The sequence below is a fragment of the Phocoena phocoena genome, chromosome 2 (assembly GCF_963924675.1).
Source record: "Phocoena phocoena chromosome 2, mPhoPho1.1, whole genome shotgun sequence".
Taxonomy (NCBI): Eukaryota; Metazoa; Chordata; class Mammalia; order Artiodactyla; family Phocoenidae; genus Phocoena; species Phocoena phocoena.
In genome coordinates, this window is record NC_089220.1 from 35813230 (window position 1) to 35836804 (window position 23575).

At 36.6% G+C, this 23575-nt stretch overlaps 1 protein-coding gene across 1 annotated transcript in view; it reads right to left on the reverse strand.

Annotated features, from left to right (window-relative positions):
- Positions 1-17217, reverse strand: part of FUT8 (fucosyltransferase 8) — a 261338-nt gene extending 244121 nt beyond the window's left edge. The window contains exon 1 of the mRNA XM_065871019.1: positions 17119-17217. The gene's annotated coding sequence lies outside the window, so the exon portion shown is untranslated. The remainder of the gene's footprint in view (positions 1-17118) is intronic.
- Positions 17218-23575: the final 6358 nt, after the last annotated feature.

Here is a 23575-nt window from a genome sequence, read left to right on the forward strand (position 1 = left end):
CCATAGGACTGGCCCAACTATGAACAGTAGAAACTCTGAGAACAGGAAAAAGGAGCAGCAGTTTTCCTGGTTTTAGCCAGGCACTCCAGCCTTTAATAGCGCGTACATAGTTCAGGCCCTGTTCATTTAGGCATTTAATAAAGGTTTTCCTGAAAAAGAAGAAAAAAGTCCCTCATAGAACTTCCATTCCAGCATGAAAATAATCAATAAACAAATACATACACATATGTGTACACACACACAGACACACACACAGAGGGGGAACAAGACTGTTATACATAAGATAATATGACAAAAAGTTACAAGATATTTATTTCAGACTGAGTGATCAGGAAAAGCTTATCTGAGGCTGGCAACTAATACAATCTTCTTGATAAAGTGTCACTGTATAACACTATCACTCCACAAATTCTGATTTTAATTTAACAATACGTATGAAAAGTGCCGTTGTAAATTTTTTTTTTTCGCCGCACCACACACCATGTGGAACTTCCCCGACCTGGGATCGAACCCGTGCCCCCTGCAGTAGAAGCATGGAGTGTTAACCACTGGACCAACAGGGAAGTCCACCATTGTATTAATTGACTAGCCAAGTATTTCTGTAAAGCATTCTCTAGAATCTAAAATTAGATCAATTAAAAACTCCACTTTCAATCACAATTAATCAAACTGTCAAGTAATCTACTGGCATGTAAAAGAATCAAACGTTTTTAAGCCATCCCCTTTCCCATGTAGCACTTTTTTACAACTCCTAAAACTACAAAGTGTGTATAATAAATTAAACTATCACCAAAGGATAACTCTCCTAGGATTTTTAAGAACATACTTGTATTATGAAGCACTACTACTACCTGGTAGTAGTGCACAGGAAGTAATAAATATTTTTAAAATAAGATTTATCTTCTATTCTGCAATTGCCTATATCATATTCCCTCAAGTCAGGAACTCAGAACCTAAAACACAGTAACACCATTGTTCTAAAAATCTAAGTATCTAAGATAGATACTATCTAGGGTGGAGGGTAGAATATCTCTTTTCAGAACATTAAACATACAAACAAAGATTTCTGTGACTGTTAATGTATTTCCAACCTCCACTGCCCAAGAAAAAAGACAAAGAAAAATCAAAGCCATCAAGCGTTTGACTATCATCAGGTACTCTTAGAAGGTCCCTCAACATTTTACAGACCGGGTTCTAGAACCTAGACTGAAAAGATTATAGGAGATACAATCTAGACTTGACTACATTTGTCTCTTGACCTTTCTGCTGCCTTCATCAGTTATCACTGATAACATCTAAAATAAGTTATCACTGATAACATCTATATTTTTAAATACAGAACTTTAAAAAAAAAAGACATCTCTCCCTACAGTTTGGCAACACAGTTCAGATTCCTCTAACTTATCCCAAGTGAGTCAACTTACTCAGACTACAAGCTGTGAAGAGTTTCTCTCATCAACCCTTGCTATATGATTATGCCTACATCACATAGGGAAACCTAACCAACCTGTGGTCTCATTTTATGACAGAAGTTAAACATAAACTAAAGCCTGTTTTTTCTGTACTACTCTTTTACAATATTAGGGTTCTTCAAAAATTTTTCAGCACTAAATTAGCTTCAGGTCAGAAAGGCACACCCAGAACAGGTCATTCTATAAACAATATTCTCTATATAGGTACATATGCAAAGAAATAGAATGGTCTTATGTACTTTACTAAAGTTAAAACAATGCAAAAAAAACATGCTCAATGAATAAATAACTAAACAAAATGGGGCTTCCTAGAATCTAGTCTTGGCAAACTCAGCATCTAAGTTAACTATCCAAGCACAGCTAGTAAATCCAATCAGGAATCAGACCACATCTGCCTTACTCCATAGCTTACACTCTCTAGAGCAATTCTAGAACTCACATAAACATCCTGATTGACCTGAATGCTCAGAGAAGTACTAAGAATCCTCAGGAATAACAACAAAAAAAGCGCTTATATTTAACTAGAGTAAAGCTTTACATCTAGGTTGATTTTTATTTGGAATAAGTCTAATTATAAAAGTTTAACCATATTATCATGCATAAAATAAGAGTTACCAAGAAACATAAAGAAAGGGAAAACACAGGGTAACCATTCATAACTAGAACTTGAATTATCCGAATACTTTTTGAAAATGAGGGTAATTTTATTAAGGTTTTGTGAAATAGTCACTTCTTTTCTCTTGAAAATCGTGCCTAAAACTTGATCTAATCTCCCATCTTAAATCTGTAAGGAATATAAAGTTGTCCCCAGGAAAAACAAGTATCATCTAGTAAAAGTAGCAGCAGCAGTAGCAGTAGAAGGAACAGGAGGAGCAGTAGTAATAGCGTTAGAAATAGCAGTGTACCAACAACACAGTAGTAATAGTGATGGAAGAGGCAGCTGCAGTAGCAGTAGTACAGCAGTTATAGTAATATTACTAGTAAGCATAATACGCCAAGAAAAATATAATTTTGCTTTGTTGGTCCTGAACCATGTAAAATATCAGGGTCCCTGTTAGAAGCAATAATTCTTTTTCTACAGATCCATAACTGAATGCTATGGCACACTGTAACTTGACCAGAGAAGTCTAGAATTGAAGAAACTTTGGAGAATAGGTACTTGAATTTTAGCTTTAAAAATATCTCTGCAATCAACTCAACGGTCATCTCCTTCAAGTGCCATTCTCAAACTCCTTAATCTTCCACTCTGGGGATATCATTACTCCCTCCCTATGTTCACAAAGCATATTTTATGTGAGCACAGTTCCCTATTTGTCATAACTGTAGAGACTTCTGTCTTTCCTTTGGACTTTTGCCTCCTCAAGACTTTAATTCATATTTTATCCATGTGGTTGTCTCGGGCACTCAACAGAGTACCTGAATCACAATAAAAGTTCGATTAACAATTGCCCCGTTTAAAAAACATTCAATTATCTAGTGTACAATTTACAATGAAAATTAACTAATGGTTGCTAAAGATTGTGCATAAAGAATTAGGTGGGTTCAGAATCATCAGACTCAGTAGAAGTTTCTGTAAGTTTCTGTTAGTACTGACTTTCCATTCAAATGACTAAACTCAATTCAACTCTAAACACAAAGTCACAGGGCAGAGGAAAAGTCAGAAGCCTACAGAGAAATCTAATAAGGAATCCTGACAAAGATGTCAAATTAAACCCACAAACATGAGGTAAGAAAAATCCAATTTGTAAGTACAACATAAAATATTAAATTATTTGACTAAAGACAATTTACAACCTAAGGGTGAGAGTCTAGAATACCAAGTTTGACATATCTAAGAGATCATTTTTATCACCTAGTTACAAATTTTCAATTTTTTCGACTAGAACTGTGTGAATCACTTTGGCAGTATAAGCCCTAAAGCATTGTTTTCTAATCACGTGAGGAAAAAAATCCATTTTTCAAGATCCAGTAAAAGTTAATTAGCCCTGTGGGAGAGAACATGAAATACATAAAATATTCCTTAAAAGAAAGACAGAGAAACTAAAAGAAAGAGAGACTGAGACCTCTGAAAATCCAGGCAAGGAAACAGCACAGAGAAAAGCTAAACCAAAAGACATGGAAAAGCTAGGGCTTCCCTGATGGTGCAGTGGTTAAGAATCTGCCTGCCAATGCAGGGGACGTGGGTTCAAGCCCTGCTCCGGGAAGATCCCACATGCCGCAGAGCAACTAAGTTTGTGAGTCACAACTACTGAGCCTGCGCTCTGGAGCCCGAGTGCCACAACTACTGAAGCCCACGTGCCTACAGCCCCTGCTCTGCAACAAGAGAAGCCACCCAGTGAGAAGCCCTGGCACCGCAAGGAAGAGTAGCCCCTGCTCACCGATTAGCCCGTGCGCAGCAACAAAGACCCAACACAGCCAAAAGTAAAAAATAAATAAATTTATTTTAAAAAAAAAAGACATGGAAAAGCTAAATGCACACACAGTTTATCACAGTGATAGGTCTGATCAACCTAATAATACCTTTCTCAATGAAAAAAATATTACTATTAAAAACACAATGATGCAGAATGAGAAAACGCACTACTAATTGCAAAAAGAAAAGCACAGATTTAAAAATAAATTATGATCACAACTATGTAAAATCATCTATACAAAAAAGGACTAGAAAGCACATACACCCACATGGTAACTATAGTCATGTTACACTGGTGGAATTAAGGGTGATTCTCTTATTTTAAGAAGAAGTTGTCTAAATTTTCTGTAACACAGTAATTTTTTAATATGAATGTTTTACAAAAGAAAATAAAGAAAACTACATTTTATGTATAATTTAGACCAATTTCTCTTTTTATGTCTCAATTTCTACCAAGATATCTAATACTCGTGATGTGCATTAAGTTTTTTAACACATCACAGAAAATTTAAGGATTAACATTACCCTATTCTACTCATAAAAATAATTAGTGAGCAATGTACTAATTAAATTAAGACACCCAGTCTAAACAGGTCATCCAATTAATTGGTTCCATAAATACAAAGTATCAGCACAAGGTTTTAATAACCACTCTTAGCATCATCAGTATATTTATCAGAGTACAAATTAGTGTAATTTGACATGACCCCATTCCCAAACAGGCTGTAAAAATCTGGTATTTTTTGTAAGGTATACACGTATAAAAATGAAACTTTGACTATCAACATAGGAAACAAAGGTGGCTGTCGCCCCCAAATACACTTGCCAATGGAATAACAGTAAATGGGCTAAGAACGAGCCATCTCACCAATAACATAAGTCAGTCCTAGTATCAACTTCCCTCTAGAAAAGTTCTTTACTCGTTCTTGCAAATTACAATGCATGACCTCAAAATGTACAAACCTGATGCCAGAAGGAAATCACATTCCAAATGAGTAATACTGCCAAATCAGGCAAAGGGTTTTGTACCAAGTCTTTACCATTACGAAACTGTGGAAAAGATTCAAAACTAATCTTCAATCAGGTCCAGCATGTAAAGAATTTGGAATTCATCAACCTTGTCCTTACAACAATAAAAAAGCTGAAAAGAAAAAAAGAAAATCAACCACTCTTCTTAAATCTGTCAGAGAATTAAAGCCAGAGAGCAAACCTCCACCCTGAAAACTAGAGAGAGAGACAGGTAGATACAGAGAATAGCAGTGTGCAAGAAGCAAAAGCCCAGGAAGATAAACCCTCAGATGGAGCCAGTATTAGTAGGAACACTTTAAATGGTAAATGACGAATTGCTGGAGACTCAGTGTAGACTAGCTTAGAAGGAAAACCTGTGAGGGGACGCAGTCTTTGAAAGGTCCCAACAGTTTCTTGAGTTTTACCTCCAGAAGCCCTACCACGTTTTCAACTGTGATAATCTGAGAAAAATCTCTTTGCTTCCAGCAGGGGGAAGGGAAAAGTAATCATTTTTAAATATACCCAGAGCTCTCTGTTCTTCTTAAAAAGGACTGCCTGAAAAAATAAACAAACAAAAAAAAAAACTATTTTAACAGAGCCTAACGTACCAGGACTTTACAGTGTCTAGCCAACCTGGGATAAAGGAAGTACCTAATTCCAGCTCCCTCTACCCTTCAAACAGGGGAAGAGATACCCAAATCACGCTTAAAAAACTGAGACCTAATCACAGTACTACAGAACTCCCACCACCTTACCTCCACATCAATACAACTCCTGTACAATAACAGAGGATTACAGGTAAAGGAACTTCAAGTTTGAGACCCTATTTAAGGATTCTCTATGCAACCCAAAGACAACACAGCAAACCAAAACAAGGACACTACAAGAAATATTAGCCTCTGACACCACAGCTACAGCAAACAGTAAATGCAGCCTAACTCCTAGTCAGATAAACATAAAACCTCACACTAAAGGCCTATTTACCTCCTCTTTTTTATCTAATATATCATGTCTGGATATCAACAAAAAAATTACAAAGCATTGTAAAGGCAAAAAACACAATCTGAAGAAACAAAGCATGCCTCAAAACCAGACTCATATACAGCAGAGGTTTTAGAATTATCACTGGGTTAAAAATAGCTATGGTAAATATGCAAAGGGCTCTAATGGAAAAAGTGAACAACATTTAAGAACAAATGGGTAATACAAGCAGAGATATGGAAACTCTAAGAAAAGATCAAACAGAAATGTTACAAATCAACAACACTATAACAAAAAGAATGTCTTTGGTAATACGACACCAAACCAGATGCAGGAAGCTTCGTGTACATCAAGCAGGATAAATACTAAAATACTTATACCCAGGCATATCATAATAAAACTACAGAATAGATGAGAAAATCTGAAAAGAATCAGGAAAAAAAAACAGAGAGAAGGAAAAATAAACCTACCTAGAGAGGAGCAAAATAAGAATTACACTGAACTTCTCTTCAAAAACCATGCAAGCAAAATTAGTAGAGTGAAATACTTAGTGTTAAAAAAAAAAAAAAAACACCAACCTAGAATTCTGTATCCAGCAAAATTATCCTTCAAAAGTGAAAAAGAAATACTTTCTCTGACAAACAAAAATTGAGAGAACTGAAAACCTACTGACCTGCCTAGCAAGATACTGACCTGCCTAGCAAGAAATGTTAAAAGAAGTTCTTCAGACAGAAAGAGAATTACATAGGCAGAAACATAGATTACATAAAGAAATGATGAGCATAAGAGAAGGAATATACAAAGGTAAAATTAAATCTCTTATTTTTCTTATTCTTAATCTAACAGACAATGTGTTCAAAGCAATATATTTTGTGATCACAGCTTACAGATAAATTAAATGAATGACAGAAATGTTGTAAGGCATGTGAGAGAGGAACTGGGAATACTCTGTTATAAGGTACTTGTAGTATCCATGAAGCAGTGTAGTGTTATTTGAAAATGAACTTGGATTAGCTATAAATGTATAATTGCATACTCTGAGCAACCACTAAAAAAAAAGTTTTTTAAGAAATATAATGATATACTAAGATAGGATAGAAAATGGAACAATATAAAATGCTCAATTAAAATGAGAGAAAGCAGAAACAGAGTCGAAGGCCAAAATAAAGAAAAAGGAAACCAAAAACCCAAGAACAAGAGCAAGGAATAGAAAACAGTTAAAAATATGGTAAATATTAATTCAGGTATATCAATAATTACTTTAAATGTCAGTGATCTAAATATACCAATTAGCGTGAAGCAAAAGACAAGACCCAACTATAGGTTGTCTGCAAGAAACCCACTTATAAAGGCATAGATATATTAAAGGAAAAGGGATGAAGTTAGATACACTATGCTAACACTAATCAAAAGAAAACTAGAGTAGCTATATTAATTTCAGAAAAAGCTGACTTCAAAGCAAGGAAAATTTCCAGCAATAAGGAGAAACAGTATGTAATGATAGAGGGTCAATTCTCCAAGAAGATATAACTATCCTTATACACATGCAGCTAACAACAGAACAAAATACTTGAGGTAAAAACTAGTAGAACTGCAAAAAGAAATATATAAATTCACTATTATGTCTGGAGATTTCAATACCCCTCTCTGAGTAACTAACAGAACCAATAGGCCGAAAATCAGTAAAATATCATAGAACTGAATAGCACCATCAATCAACTGGATCTAATTGACATCTATAGACTACTTCATCCAACAACAGCAGAATACACATTCTTCTCAAGGTCAAAGGGAACATTCACCAAGACAGACTACATTCTGGACCAGGAAACACACCTTAAGAAATTTAAAATAACACATTATATGAACTATGCTCTCAGACCACAATAAAATTAAACTAGAAAATAATAACAGAAGATAGCCAGAAAATCCCCAAATATTTGGAGAGTAACAACATACACAAATAATACATGAGTCAAACAAAGTGCTGAGGGATTTTTTTAAAAAAATTTTAACTAAATAAAAATGAAAATAAAGCATTAAAATTTGTGGGATACAGCAAATGCCATACTACATTTTCTGTCTGAGAGAGAAACTTATATAACACTGGATGCATACATTAAAACAGAAGAAAGCTAAAGTCAATCACCCAAGTTTCTGCCTTAGGAAACTAGAAAAAGAAGAACAAATTAAGTTCAATATAAGCAGCAGAAAAGAAATAATAAAAATCAGAGCAGAAATCGATGAAATTGGAAACAGGTAAACAGTAGAGAAAATCAACAAAACTAAAAGCTGATTCTTTGAAAAGATCAACAAAATGAATAAACCCCTAGCCAAGCTTCCCAAGGAGAAAATGAAAAAAGAAGCAAATTACTAATATCAGATATGAAAGAGGGGCCATCACTAGCAATCCTACAAACATTAAAATGATAATAAAGAAATATTATGACTAGCTCTATGCCCACAAATTTGCTAACTTAGAAGAAATGGACCAATTCTTTGAAAGACACAATCTACCAAAGCACACACAAGGAGAAACAGATCATCTGAATAGGCCTGTATTGATCAAAGAAACCAAATGAACAATCATCTTCCAATAGAATACTGTAAGTCAATTATACTTCAAGAAAAAATAAAGAAAAGAAAAAAAAGGAAAAAATGTGTTCAACATGGTTTTTCCTTCCTTCCTTCCTTTTTTTCTATGGAGCTGCAGGAGTAGTTGGGGAGGAGGGGAAGGGATTCCTCTAGGTTCTCAAGCATCTATAAATCAAAAAAATAAACACTACATAGAAAGTGAAGACTGTGAACCATAAAAGAAATCAAGTACATCCATACCCTACCATCATGCTCACTTCAGAAAAGGTTATTTCATTTTCTGAACTCAGCAACAACACATTCTTCTAACTTTAAATGAATTAACTGACCTGAAGAATGTCTCCCTTCTAAATACAATATTCAAACTGAAAAATAAAATATGTAAGTCAAAGAGATGGGCTAATTCCATGTTTACCTAATATCTTCATTAATGATCTTCACCCAAGTAAACAAAGCATAAATTAAGTCAGAATACATTCACAAGTCAGAATCTATCAGATCAGCACTTAAAGCATTCTATTTCTTTTTTCAATTATTTCACTCCAACAAAATGAATACCAATATGGTATATAGCAGACACTCAACAATTACAGAACTTTAGAAACTGACAGCTAGGAAGGCCCTCAGAGATCCATTCCTCTTCTCTTCTTCCAGACGTCCCATTTTACCCATTGAGAAACTAATAGCTGGAAAAGACAGTAACTTTCCCAAGCTAGTTAACAGCAGGACAGCAACTACAACCAAGGCACCTTGATTTCCATATTGGTATACTTTTCACTACACGTCATGCTGTTGTCAAGAACTCTGATGAGCCTGAGATTCCTACATGCAAGCTAAGCAATCGGCCATGACAGTTTCATGGATACTGAGAACCAAAACCATCTAGCCACACACAGATTGAACACTGAGGATCGAAACCATATACTCCTTGTACTGCATTGAATACTGTCCCCCCAAAATTTATAAACACTAGAACATGTGAATTTGACCTTTGTTTGGACATAGGGTGTTTGCAGATGTAATCAAGGTAACATGAGGTCATATTGGATTAGGGTGGGCCCTAATCCAATGACTGGCATCCTTATAAAAAGAGGGAAATTTGGACACAGATACAGAGTGAAGATCACCATGTAAAGATGGAGGCAGAGATTAAAGTTATGCTGCCACAAGCCAAGAAACACCAAGGCTTGCTTAAAAATACCAGAAGCTAAAAGAGAGAGGAAAGAATTCTTCCCCTAGAGGCTATTATTTTAAGCCACCAATTGTGTGGTAATTTGTTATAGCATCCCTAGGAAACTAATACACCTACACACACACACACATCTTTCTGTGTACATTAGCCTGACTTTACTAGTCCAATGCCTTCATTAGCATACTCTACTATTCCAGGAGATTCTTGCAGGGACATAACTTGATTGTTCATTACAGAAGCTTCAGGAAAGACGCATCAACTCTTCAACAGAAAGCATCAACAGTTTTTAAAATCCTTGCATTGCTGTTTTGACCAATTCCACTGTAAATTGTTGTATCATGATACTTATTCAATCTTAATCAAGCCCGATCACCACCACTGCAAACTCAAATTAAATCAAATTTCAAATTCTAAAATTTTTACCTTGACTTTGCCCCTCTAAGGCACTACCAAAGTTCTGTCAAGGTGGTGTTCTCCTTTACTGCAGTAAGCAATAAACTCAGCTTTGTTTTATCAATAGGTTGTGTTAGTGATATTTGGTGAGCCAGCATCAAATAATCCTGGCAGAAAATATGACACTCCTGGGTGACAGACAAAGAAAAGTTTACTACTCAAAACAATAGCAGTAGCCAGTGTATCACCTTTTGCATTGGTTCCCAAAGCTCTAATCCCTAAAGGGCAATACAAGGAGAGCCAGATGATGCCTGCACACAGTGAGTTCCATTACAGGAGAAGAAAGCTGAAGCGTATGAAACACCAATATTTTAAAGGAGTTGCAAGCAAATGTACCCCACCTACTCCCCAGAGGGATTATCTTGACTATCCTGGACAGCAAGGAAATCTGCCCTCTGTCCTTATGGTAATACAATTTCTATCTTCCCAGGCTGTTTACTATGCAAATTTCCTTGAGAAGATTGCCCTCAACAAAAGCTGCCAATGCCTCTGCTCAGAAGATGTGCTGAAGCACAAGAGACTCATGGCGAATCAGATCCCAATAGGTGTCTCCTCTGTCCTAAGGGGCTAAAGATACTAACTTCAGGATGAAGTTAGTATAATAAAATGAGCAGAAAATGTTCCAGGAAGAAAAAAAATTAGAGCAAAGAGGTATACTTCCTGTATAACTTAAAACCACTTTGAGTCTCTTAAACATGGCTTTACATCAAATATCCAAAAGTAAATAATTATATGTTTGATTCCTATTTTTATTTTAAATTATTCCATTTCTAAAACAGTATATTGAACAAGTTTTTTTTTTTGCTAATTTTCTAGGCTCAGTAGTGCTCATGAAAAAAAAAAGTTTGGTATTTCTGAACTTCACCAATTATACCTGTAAATATGATTATTAAATGAAATCCTCCAGAGCCGAATATAATTCACATTTTAGGGTCCTTAGATTTTACACAAGAAATCTAAGGTCCATATCTATTTAAAGTTTGTAAAAATTTGGGTCTTATTTAAATATTATACTTTTTTTTTTTTTTTTTGCGGTACGTGGGCCTCTCACCGCTGTGGCCTCTCCCACTGCGGACCACAGGCTCCGGACGCGCAGGCCCAGCGGCCATGGCTCACGGGCCCAGCCGCTCCGCGGCATGTGGGATCCTCCCAGACCGGGGCACGAACCCGTGTCCCCTGCATCGGCAGGCAGACTCTCAAGCACTGTGCCACCAGGGAAGCCCTAAATATTATACATTTTAAATTAAGCCAAATAAAAATTTCTGAGGCTGTTGAAAAATAAAAAATAATTTCTTAGATTTTTTCTAGCTATATATTCAATATTAGCATACTTTTTGCATCTGTTTGAAAATTAAGATCATATCTCATACCATTTCAATAGTATCCTGTTTTAACTTAAAATCAATTGAAAAAGAAATTAAAACTGAGTTTTGTAAATCAACAATTTTAAATTGAGCAATTTAACTTTATTCCAACCCTAAGATCAAGCAATGATCCCATGAGGAAGAGAGGCAGGATGATGAGTAAAATGAGCACTACCTAACATGTCTCCAGCTATCTGTGTGACTAAAAGCATATCACCTCACCTCCCTGGGTCTCCATTTTCCTATTTACAAAAAAACAACAGGCATTAGACTAAATGTTCAAGGTCAATTTTGCTTAAGAGTTCTATAAGGAGTACAGCTTTCACAGTTCTAATTCTATTTTCTCATGATTTCAGAAAACTGACTTCCTACTTCTTGCCCTGACAATCTTGAAGAACCCATGGATGAAATGTGCTCTAGTGAACTCAAAGTAGCCCACTAATGGGTGGGACTAAGTCATTCATTCAGCAAGTAATAATACTTGCTGTAGGAATATTTACTTCAGAAAGAACCAAAATCTAAAATGATCCTTGCCATCAAGAAGTTCAATCTTCTATTTGAGAACTCAGAAGTAAGTATGTACATGAAATTCTAATAAACTTTAGGAAATATATGATATTTGTCTTAAAAATTTATGCCATGCTCTTTGGCAAATGGAATCTGTATTGCCAGATGCTAGCTATTCATCCCTTTTCTAATATTTCACCTTCAGTAATATTTTTGATGTTGTATTATAAAGTTATGCCAATTGACTTTTCACACCCAACCTTTGTCCTCTTTACATACATTTTTTTTTTTTATTTTGCAATACGCGGGCCTCTCACTGTTGTGGCCTCTCCCGTCGCGGAGCACAGGCTCCGGACGCGCAGGTCCAGCGGCCATGGCTCACGGGCCCAGCTGCTCCGCGGCATGTGGGATCTTCCCGGACCGGGGCACGAACCCGTGTCCCCTGCATCGGCAGGTGGACTCTCAACCACTGCGCCACCAGGGAAGTACATTTTAAAATAGGAGAATTCTTATAAATACTTGTCTTTTCTAAACAAGTGACTCTTGGAGCTACCTATATTGTGAGGGTTAACTATATAAAAACCTGTAGATTTCTGATCTAACTGTATATTCAAGAAAGCTACCTGATTTTTCAATAACCAGGAAACACCATAAGTTTCAATATACCCCCTAATAATTTTGCATCACCTCTCTTCTTTTACTCAAAATAAACATAAATTTTAGGTATCTTCCCCTACCCACAAGATCTGTTAAATTTTTTCTAGTTTACTTTTAATGACATTTTTAAAAAGAAATGCAACCCCAACCCAAAAAGGCAACAAATCATCATGGTCTCTTAATAACAACAACAAAAAGTAACATTCTTTTAATAAAGAATATATAATCAGGGCTTTCCCTGGTGGCGCAGTGGTTAAGAATCCGCCTGCCAATGCAGGGGACATGGGTTCAAGCCCTGGTCTGGGAAGATCCCAAATGCCACGGAGCAACTAAGCCTGTGCGCCACAACTACTGAAGGCCGCATGCTCTAGGGCCCATGTGCTGCAACTACTGGGCCCACGTGCCGCAACCACTGAACCCACGTGCCACAACTACTGAAGTCCACATGCCTAGAGGCCGTGCTCTGCAACAAGAAAAGCCACCGCAATGAGAAGCCTGCACACAGCAATGAAGAGTAGCCCCTGCTCGCCACAACTAGAGAAAGCCCATGAACAGCAATGAAGACCCAATGCACCCAAAAATAAATATAAATTTAAAAAACATTTAAAAAAGAAGAAAATATAATCACATTTTTATTTTAAAGTTTATGGCTCCATAGTAAACAGTGGAACTTATTCCTGAATTGTAAGGAGAGTATAACATACAAAAATTAATGTATTGGGTTGGCCAAAAAGTTCATTTGAGTTTAAGTAAAAATAAAAGAAACATTTTTCATTTTCACCAATATTTCAACATATTCATTAACCAAGAGAACTCTTTGGCCAACCCAATAATATGCCACATCAACAAAATAAACGAAAAACTCACATGATCATCTTGATGCATAAAAAGCTTTTGACAAAATACAACATCCTTTCATGATAAAAACACTCAACTAAATAGGAATAGAAGGAAACTACCTTAACATAATAAAAGCCATGTATGAAAAACCCACAGCAAACATCATACTCAATGGTCAAAGACTGAAAGCTCTTCCTCTAAGATCAGGAACAAGGTATGGATGCCCACTTTCTCCACTTCTATTCGATATAGTACTGAAAGCCCTAGCCAGAGCAATTAGGTAAAAAAAAAGAATACAAGGCATTCAAACTGAAAAGGACAAAGTAAAATTATCTCTGTTTGCAGATAATGTGATCTTATATGTAGAATACCCTAAAGACTCCACCAAAAACAGCTGTTAGAACTGATAAATGAATTCAGCAAAGTAGAAGGATACAAAGTCAAAGACAAAACTCAGTTGCATTTCTATACACAATGAACAATCTGAAAAGGAAATTACAAAAATAATTCTATTTACAGTAGCATAGAAAAGAATAAAATACTTAGGAAATAACCTAACCAAGGAGGTGAGAGATTTATACAATGAAAACTACAAAATATTGCTGAAAGATATTAAAGGAGACATAAATAAATGGAAACACATCTATGGTCATATACTGAAAGACTTAATATTGCTAAAATGTCAATACTACCCAAAGCAATCTACAGATTCCATGCAATGCTTATATCAAAATCCCAGTGACTTTTGTACAAATAGAGAAAAACCTATCCTAAGATTCACATGGAATCTCAAGGGACCCTGAATAGCCAAGACAATCTTGAAAAAGAACAGAAAAACTGGAGGATTCACACTTCCTGATTTCCATATTTTACTACAAAGCTATAGAAAACAAAATAGTGTGGCAATGGCATAAAGACAGAAACAGAGAGCTTAGAAATAAACTCTCATACATATGGTCAAATGATTTTTGATAAGGGTGTTAAGACCATTCAATGAGAAAAAAGAAGCCTTTTGAACAAATGGTGCTGGGAAAACTGGATATCCACATACCTAATATCATATACAAAAATTAACTCAAAATGGATAAGTACCTAAATGTAAGACCTAAAATAATAAAACTCTTAGAAGAAACAAAGGGCAAAAGCATCATGACATTGAATTTAGTAATAATTTCTTGGATGGGGGGCACCAAAGACACAAATAAAAAAAGTGAAAAACAAGACAAATTTGATTTCATGAAAATTAAAACTTTTGGGCATCATAAGATACTACCCACAGAGTAAAAAGGCAACCCACAGAAGAGAAGAAAATACTTGCAAGTCATATATCTGATAAGTGATGATTATCCAGAATATGTAAGAACTCCTAAAAATCAACACAACAGCAACAAAAACAACAAAAAACCAGCACAACTCAAAACTGGAAAAAGGACTTGAAAAGCCGTTTCTCCAAAGGAGATATATAAATTACCAATATGAAATGCCATGAAAAGATGCTCAATGTCACCAATCATTAGGGAAATGCAAATGAAAACTATAGTGTGATACCACCTATTAAGACGGCTACTTTAAAAAATAAATAAAGAATAAATAGAGAGATAAATAAATAAACAAACAGAAAATAATAAGCATTGGCAAGGATGTGGAGAAGTTGGAACCCCTGTGTATTACTAGTAGAAATGTAAAATGGTACAGCTCCTGTGGAAAACAGTATGGTGGTTTCTCAAAAACTTAAACACAGAATTATCATATGATACAACAATTTCACTTCTGAGTACATACACAAAAAGAAATGAAAGCAGGGTCTTGAAAAGATCTTTGTACACTCATGTTCATAGCCGCATTATTCACAGTAGCTAAAACATGGAAGCAACCCAGCTATCCATCAACTGATGAGTGGATAAAAAAATGTGGTATATACATACAATGAAATACCATTTAACCTTACAAAGGAAGGAAATTCTGCAATATGCTACAAACGGGTGAACCTTGAGCACACTATGCTAAGTGAAATAAGTCAGTCACAAAAAGACAAATACTATATAATTCCACTCATATAAAGCACTTAGAGTAGTCAAAACAATAAAGTATCATGGTGCTTGCCAGGGGTTGGGGGGAGCACAGAATGGAGAGTTACTGTTTAATGGGTAGAGTTTCAGTTTTACAAGATGAAAAGTTATGGGGATGGATGGTGGTGATGGCTGTACAACAATGTGAATGTATTTAACACCACTGAACTGTACATTTAAAAATGGTTAAGAAGGTACATTTTATGTACATTTTATCAAAGGAAAAAAAAAAAGAAAAAATAGTGTGACTGCGATAATCACCAAAAACTAGAAACTCCCCAATGTCCATCAGATGGTGAATGGATAAACTAACAGCCGTATATCCATACAACAGAACACTACTCACCAATAAAATGAATGAACTACTGGTACACACAACATGGGTGAATCCAAATGCATTATGCTAAGTGAAAGAAGCCAGATTTTAAAAGCTACACACTAAATGATTTCATTTAAATGATATACTGGAAAAAGTAAACAACAAGGACAAAAAACAGATCTGTGATTTCTAGGGATTGAGGTGGAGAGAGAGGTTGACTACAAAAAGGCAACGTGAGTGAATTTCAAAGATTATGGTAAAGAATATATATTTGTCAAAACTCACAGAATGAACAAAAAACAAATAAATAAAAATTTGAGTGTATAAATGAAATAGGAACAAGAACAAAACTTTTTTTTTTTTTTTTTTTTGCAGTACACGGGCCTCTCACTGTTGTGGCCTCTCCCATTGCGGAGCACAGCGGACACACAGTCTCAGCGGCCATGGCTCACGGGCCTAGCCACTCCACGGCATGTGGGATCTTCCCGGACCGGGGCACGAACCCGTGTCTCCTGCATCGGCAGGCAGACTCTCGACCACTGCGCCACCAGGGAAGCCCAGGAACGAAACTTTTAAAAGCTACTAAAAATTTCAAAAAATTTTAAGATAAGCTGTTTATTTCAGCATCAAATATGCCACATAGGGCTTCCCTGGTGGCGCAGTGGTTGAGAATCTGCCTGCCAATGCAGGGGACACGGGTTCGAGCCCTGGTCTGGGAAGATCCCACATGCCACGGAGCGACTGGGCCCGTGAGCCACAACTACTGAGCCTGTGTGTCTGGAGCCTGTGCTCCGCAACAAGAGAGGCCACGACAGTGAGAGGCCCGTGCACGGCGATGAGGAGTGGCCCCCGCTCGCCGCAACTAGAGAAAGCCCTCGCACAGAAACGAAGACCCTACACAGCCAAAAATATAAATAAATAAATGAATTAATTTATAAAAAAAAAAAAAAAATATGCCACATAACAATGCCAAACGTACAGTGTACCATATTCAGCCACAACTTGTTTTATCTGGCCCTTACTTTACAGTAAAAAACTATAAAACAGGAAATATTTTTCCATTTTATACACTACAGATTTTACATAGTAGGTAGCATAGTAGGTACATAATTCAATAGAGTTTAGATTGACTTGGCCCTTCTACTTCACTGGTATATACATATGTAGCTTTAAATACAAAATTATCCATTTCTCAAAATATTAACATATAATTGGAAGAGAGAAGTACTGTCCACAAAATCTACTAACCTGAATTTGATCAGCTAATCAATGAAGGCAATAGAGCCCTTTATTGTGAATGGAAACATCATCAGGGTCATGGGTGCTCTCTTAGCAAAAGCAGCAACCTAGAACAAATAAACAAACAAGCATTGGCACCGCCCACTGCCCAAACCTCACCCCTGCTTAGGCCCCACCCTCCACAGCCAAGGCCTTTTCCAACTTTTTAATTTCTCCTCCTCTTTTTTACTACTGTGGTTCTGTTTTACCTTCCGATTGTTGTTTCATCTATATATTTTTATTTTTTTTCTAACATATCTGTTAGTTCCCTAGTCTAACTTTATTGTTTACATTGTTATTGTTCTCCCTTTTTTTTTTTTTTTGCCACCCCACTCGGCTTGCAGGATCTTGGTTCACGAGATGGGGATCAGGCCGAAACTCCTGCAGTGGGAGTTCAGAGTGCAAACCACTGGACTAACAGAGAACCTCAGACCCCAGGGAATATTCATCAGAATGAGGTCTCCCAGAGGTCCTCATCTCAGCACAAAGACCCAGCTCTACCCAACAGCCTAGAAACTCCAGTGTTGCAAGCATCAAGCCAAACAACCAATAAGACAGGAACACAATCCCACTCATAAAAAAAAAGGAAAAAAAAAGAGACAGCAAAATAATATGTCACAGATGAAGGAGCAAGGTAAAAACCTACAAGACCAAATAAATGAAGAGGAAATAGGCAATCTACCTGAATAATAATTCAGAGTAATGATAGTAAAGATGATCCAGAATCTCAGAAACAGAATGGAGGCACAGATTGAGAAAAATACAAGAAATGTTTAAAAGAGATCTAGAAGAACTAAAGAAAAACAAACAGAGATGAACAACACAATAACTGAAATGAAGGGATTAATAACAGAATTACTGAGGCAGAACAACAAATAAGTGAGCTGGAAGACAAAATGGTAGAAATAACTGCCGAGGAGCAGAATAAAAAAAAAAAAGGATGAAAAGAATTGAAGACAACCTCGGAGACCTCTGGGACAACTCTAAACACACCAACATTCGAATTATAGGGGTCCTAGAATAAGAAGGGAAAAAGAAAGGGTCTGAGGGGCTTCTCTGGTGGCGCAGTGGTTGAGAGTCCACCTGCCGACGCAGGGGATGCGGGTTCGTGCCCCGGTCCGGGAGGATCCCGCATGCCGCGGGGCGGCTGGGCCCGTGAGCCATGGCTGCTGAGCCTGCGCGTCCGGAGCCTGTGCTCCGCAACGGAAGAGGCCACAATAGTGAGAGGCCCGTGTACCGGAAAAAAAAGAAAGGGTCTGAGAAAATATTTGAAGAGATTATAGTGGAAAACTTCCCTAACATGGGAAAGGAAATAGTCACCCAAGTCCAGGAAGCACAGAGAGCCCCATACAGTATACACCCTATAAGAAACACACCAAGACACATATTAATCAAACTAACAAAAATTAAATTCAAAGAGAAAATATTAAAAGCAGCAAAGAAAAAATAAAAAACAACATACAAAGGAATCCCCATAAGGTTACGAGCTGATTTTTCAGCAGAAACTCTGCAGGCTAGGAGGGAGTGGGAGAATATACTTAAAGTGATGAAGAGAAACACCTACAACCAAGATTACTCTACCCAGCAAGGATGTCATTCAGATTCCACTGAGAAACCAGAAGTATTTCAGAAAAGCAAAAGCTAAGAGAATTCAGCACCACAAAACCAGCTCTACAACAAATGCTAAAGGAACTTCTCTAAGTGGGAAACACAAGAGAAGAAAAGGACCTATAAAAATAAACCCAAAACGATTGAGAAATCATAATAGGAACATACATATGGACAATTACCTTAAATGTGAATGGATTAAATGTGCCAACCAAAAGATACAGACTGGCTGAATGGATACAAAAACAAGACCTGTATATATGCTGTCTACAAGAGACCCACTTCAGACGTAGGGACACATACAGAGAGAAAGTGAAGGGATGGAAAAAGATATTCCACGCAAATGGGAAGCAAAAGAAAACTGGAGTAGCAATACTCATATCAGATAAAATAGACTTTAAAATAATGTTACAAGAGACAAGGAAGGACACTACATAATGATCAAGGGATCAATCCAAGAGGAATATATAACAATTATAAATATATATGCACCCAACATAGGAGTACCTCAATACATAAGGCAAATGCTAACAGCCATAAAAGAGGAAATCAACAGTAACACAATAATAGTGGGGGACTTTTAATATTTCATTTGAACCAATGGACAGAATCATCCAGAAAAAAAATTAATAAAGAAACGCAAGCTTTAAATGACACAACAGACCAGATAGATTTAATTGATGTTTATAGGACATTGCATCCGAAAACAGCAGATTACACTTTCTTCTCAAGTGCACACAGAACATTCTCCAGTATAGACCACATCTTCGGTCACAAATCAAGTCTTGATAAAGTTAAGAAAACTGAAATCATATCAAGCATCTTTTCTGACCAAAGTGTGAGACTGGAAATTATTTGCAGGAAAACAACATGAAAAACACAAACACGTGGAGGCTAAACAATATGCTACTAAATGACCAAGAGATCACTGAAAAAATTAGAGAGGAAATCAAAAAATACCTAGAGACAAATGACAATGAAAACACGATGATCCAAAACCTATCTGATGCAGCAAAAGCAGTTCTAAGAGGGAAGTTTAGAGCATTCAATCTCACCTCAAGAAACAAGAAAAACCTCAAATAAACAATCTGACCCTACACCTAAAGCAAGTAGAGAAAGAAGCACAAAGAAAACCCAAAGTCAGTAGAAGGAAAGAAATCATAAATATCAAAGCAGAAATAAATGAAATAGAAACGAAGGAAACAATAGCAAAGATCAATAAAACTAAAAGCTAATTATTTGAGAAGATAAACAAAATTGATAAACCCTTAGCCAGACTCATCAAGAAAATAAGCAAGAGGATACAAATCAGTAAAATTAAAAATGCAAAAGGAGAAATCACACCTGACACCACAGAAATACAAAGGATTATAAGAGACTACTACAAACAACTATATGCCAATAAAATGGACAACCACAAAGAAATGGACAAATTCTTGGAAAGGTACAGTTTTCCAAGACTGAACCAGGAAGAATTAGAAAATATAAACAGACCTATCACAAGTAATGAAATTGAAACTGTAATTAAAAGTCTTCCAACAAACAAAAGTCCAGGACCAAATGGCTTCACAGGCAAATTCTACCAAACATTTAGAGAAGAGCTAATACCTATCCTTCATCAAACCCTTCCAAAAAAGTGCAGAGGGAGGAACACTCCAAAATTCATTCTACGAAGCCACCATCACCCTGATACCAAAACCAGAAAAAGATATCACAAAAAAATTATAGACCAATATCACTGATGCCAAAATCCTCAACAAAATACTAGCAAATACAATCCAACAACATATTAAAAGGATCATACACCATGATCAAGTGGGATTTATCTCAGGAATGCAAGCATTCTTCAATATATGCCAATCACAATGTGAAATACCAAATTAAGGAATAAAAACAATATGATCATCTCAATAGATGTAGAAAAGCTTTTGACAAAATTCAACACCCATTTATGATAAAAACTCTCTAGAAAATGGGCATAGAGGGAACCTATCTCAACATAATACAGGCCATATATGACAAACTCACAGCCAACATCGCTCTCAATGGTGAAAAACTGAAAGCATTTCCTCTAAGATCAGGAACAAGACAAGGATGTCCACTCTCGCCACTCTTACTCAACATAATTTTGGAAGTCCTAGCCACGGCAATCAGAAGAAAAAGGAATATAAACTGGAAAAGAAGAAGTAAAGCTGTCACTGTTCGCAGATAACATGATACTATACATAGAATACCCTAAAGATGCCACCAGAAAACTACTAGAACTAATCAATGAATTTGGTAAGCTGCAGGATACAAAATTACTGCACAGAAATCTCTGGCATTCCTATACACTAACAATGAAAAATCAAGAAAGAGAAATTAAGGAAACCATCCCATTTACCATCACAACAAAAAGAATAAAATACCTAGGAATAAACCTACCTAAGGAGGCGAAAGACTTGTACTCAGAATAAAACACTGATGAAAGAAATCAAAGATGACATAAACAGATGGAGAAATATACCATGTTCTTGGATTGGAAGAATAAATATTGTGAAAATGATACTACCCAAAGCAATCTACAGGTTCAATGCAATCCCTATCAAATTACTAATGGCAATCTTCACAAAACTAGAACAAAAAATTTTACAATTCATATGGAAACACAAAAGACCCCAAATAGTCAAAGCATTCATGAGGAAGAAAAACAGAGCTGGAGGAATCAGATTCCCTGACTTCAGACTATACTACAAAGCTACAGTCATCAAGACAGTATGGCACAAAAACAGAAATATAGATCAATGGTACAGGATAGAAAGCCCAGAGATAAACCCACGCACATATGGTCACCTAATTTACGACAAAGGAGGCAAGAACATACAATAGAGAAAAAACTGTCTCTTCAGTAAGTGGTGCTGGGAAAACTAGACAGCTACATGTAAAAGAATGAAATTAGAACACTCCCTAACATCATACACAAAAATAAACTCAAAATGGATTAAAGACCTAAATGTAAGACCAGACACTATAAAACTTAGAGGAAAACATAAGAAAAACACTCTTTGACCTAAACCACAGCAAGATCTTTTTTGACCCACCTCCTAGAGTAATGGAAATAAAAACAAAATTAAACAAATGGGACCTAATGAAACTTAAAAGCTTTTGCACAGCAAAGGATATCATAAACAAGACAAAAAGACAACCCTCAGAATGGGAGAAATTATTTGCAAACGAAGCAATGGACAAAGGATTAATCTCCAAAATATACAAACAGCTCATGGAGCTCAATATCAAAAAAAACAAGCAATTCAATTTTAAAAAATGGGTGGAAAACCTAAATAGACATTTCACCAAAGAAGACATACAGATGGCCAAGAGGCACATGAAAAGATGCCCAACATCACAAATTATTACAGAAATGTAAATCAAAACTACAATGAGGTATCACCTCACACCTGTCAGAATGGCCATTATCAAAATATCTAGAAACAGTAAATGCTGGAAAGGGTGTGGCGAAAAGGGAACCTTCCTGCACTGTTGGTGGGAATGTAAATTGATACAACCACTATGGAGAACAGCAGGGAGGTTCCTTAAAAAACTAAAAATAGAACTACCATATAACCCAGCAAACCCATTACTGGGCACATACCCTGAGAAAACCATAATTCAAAAAGAGACATGTACCACAATGTTCACTGCAGCCCTATTTACAATAGCCAGGACATGGAAGCAACCTAAGTGTCCACTGACAGATGAATGGATAAAGATGTGGCACATATATACAATGGAATATTACTCAGCCATAAAAAGAAACGAAATTGAGTTATCTGTAATGAGGTGGATGGACCTAGAGTCTGTCACACAGAGTGAAGTAAGTCAGAAAGAGGAAGACAAATACCATATGCTAACACATATATATGGAATCTAAAAAAAAAAAAATGGTACTGATGAACCTAGTGGCAGGGCAGGAATAAAGATGTAGACATAGAGAATGGACTTGAGGACATGAGGGGAAGGGGAAGCTGGGGTGAAGTGAGAGTAGCATCGACATATATACACTACCGAATGTAAAATTTAGTTAGTGGGAAGCAGCAGCATAGCACAGGGAGATCAGCTTGGTCCTTTGCGATGACCTAGAGAGGTGGGATGGGGGAGGCTCAAGAGGGAGGGGATATGGGGATATATGTACGTATATGGCTGATTCACTTTGTTGTACAATAGAAACTAACACAGTATTGTGAAACAAACTCCAATAAAGATCTATTAAAAAAATTGTTATTCTGGGGGCTTCTCTGGTGGCGCAGTAGTTGAGAGTCCACCTGCCAATGCAGGGGACACGGGTTCGTGCCCCGGTCCGGGAAGATCCCACATGCCGCGAAGTGGCTGGGCCTGTGAGCCATGGCCACTGAGCCTGTGCGTCCGGAGCCTGTGCTCCGCAACAGGAGAGGCCACAACAATGAGAGGCCCGCGTACAACAACAACAAAAAAAAAACTGTCATTCTGAGACAGAACAGCCTATAAAAACATTTAATAAATAATTGCAAACTAAAAATAAGCACATTTGTATATTGCCTTATTATTTACATTATCTGATAGCTCTCATTGAAAAGGACAAACCACTGCCAAGTCAACTACTCCCAGGGCCCATAAACAGACAATTCCTAAATAGCCATTAACTATAAAATCAGTTAAGGCTCATTGCGATTCCTTCCTAAAATTTCACCCAAAAGTCTTTACCAACCTCCCACAATAATCCAGTATTATGGGATTTATGCTTCTAGCCATTATGGAGTAACTGGTACCCGATTTCTCCTCAAACAGTAAACAACTGCAAAAC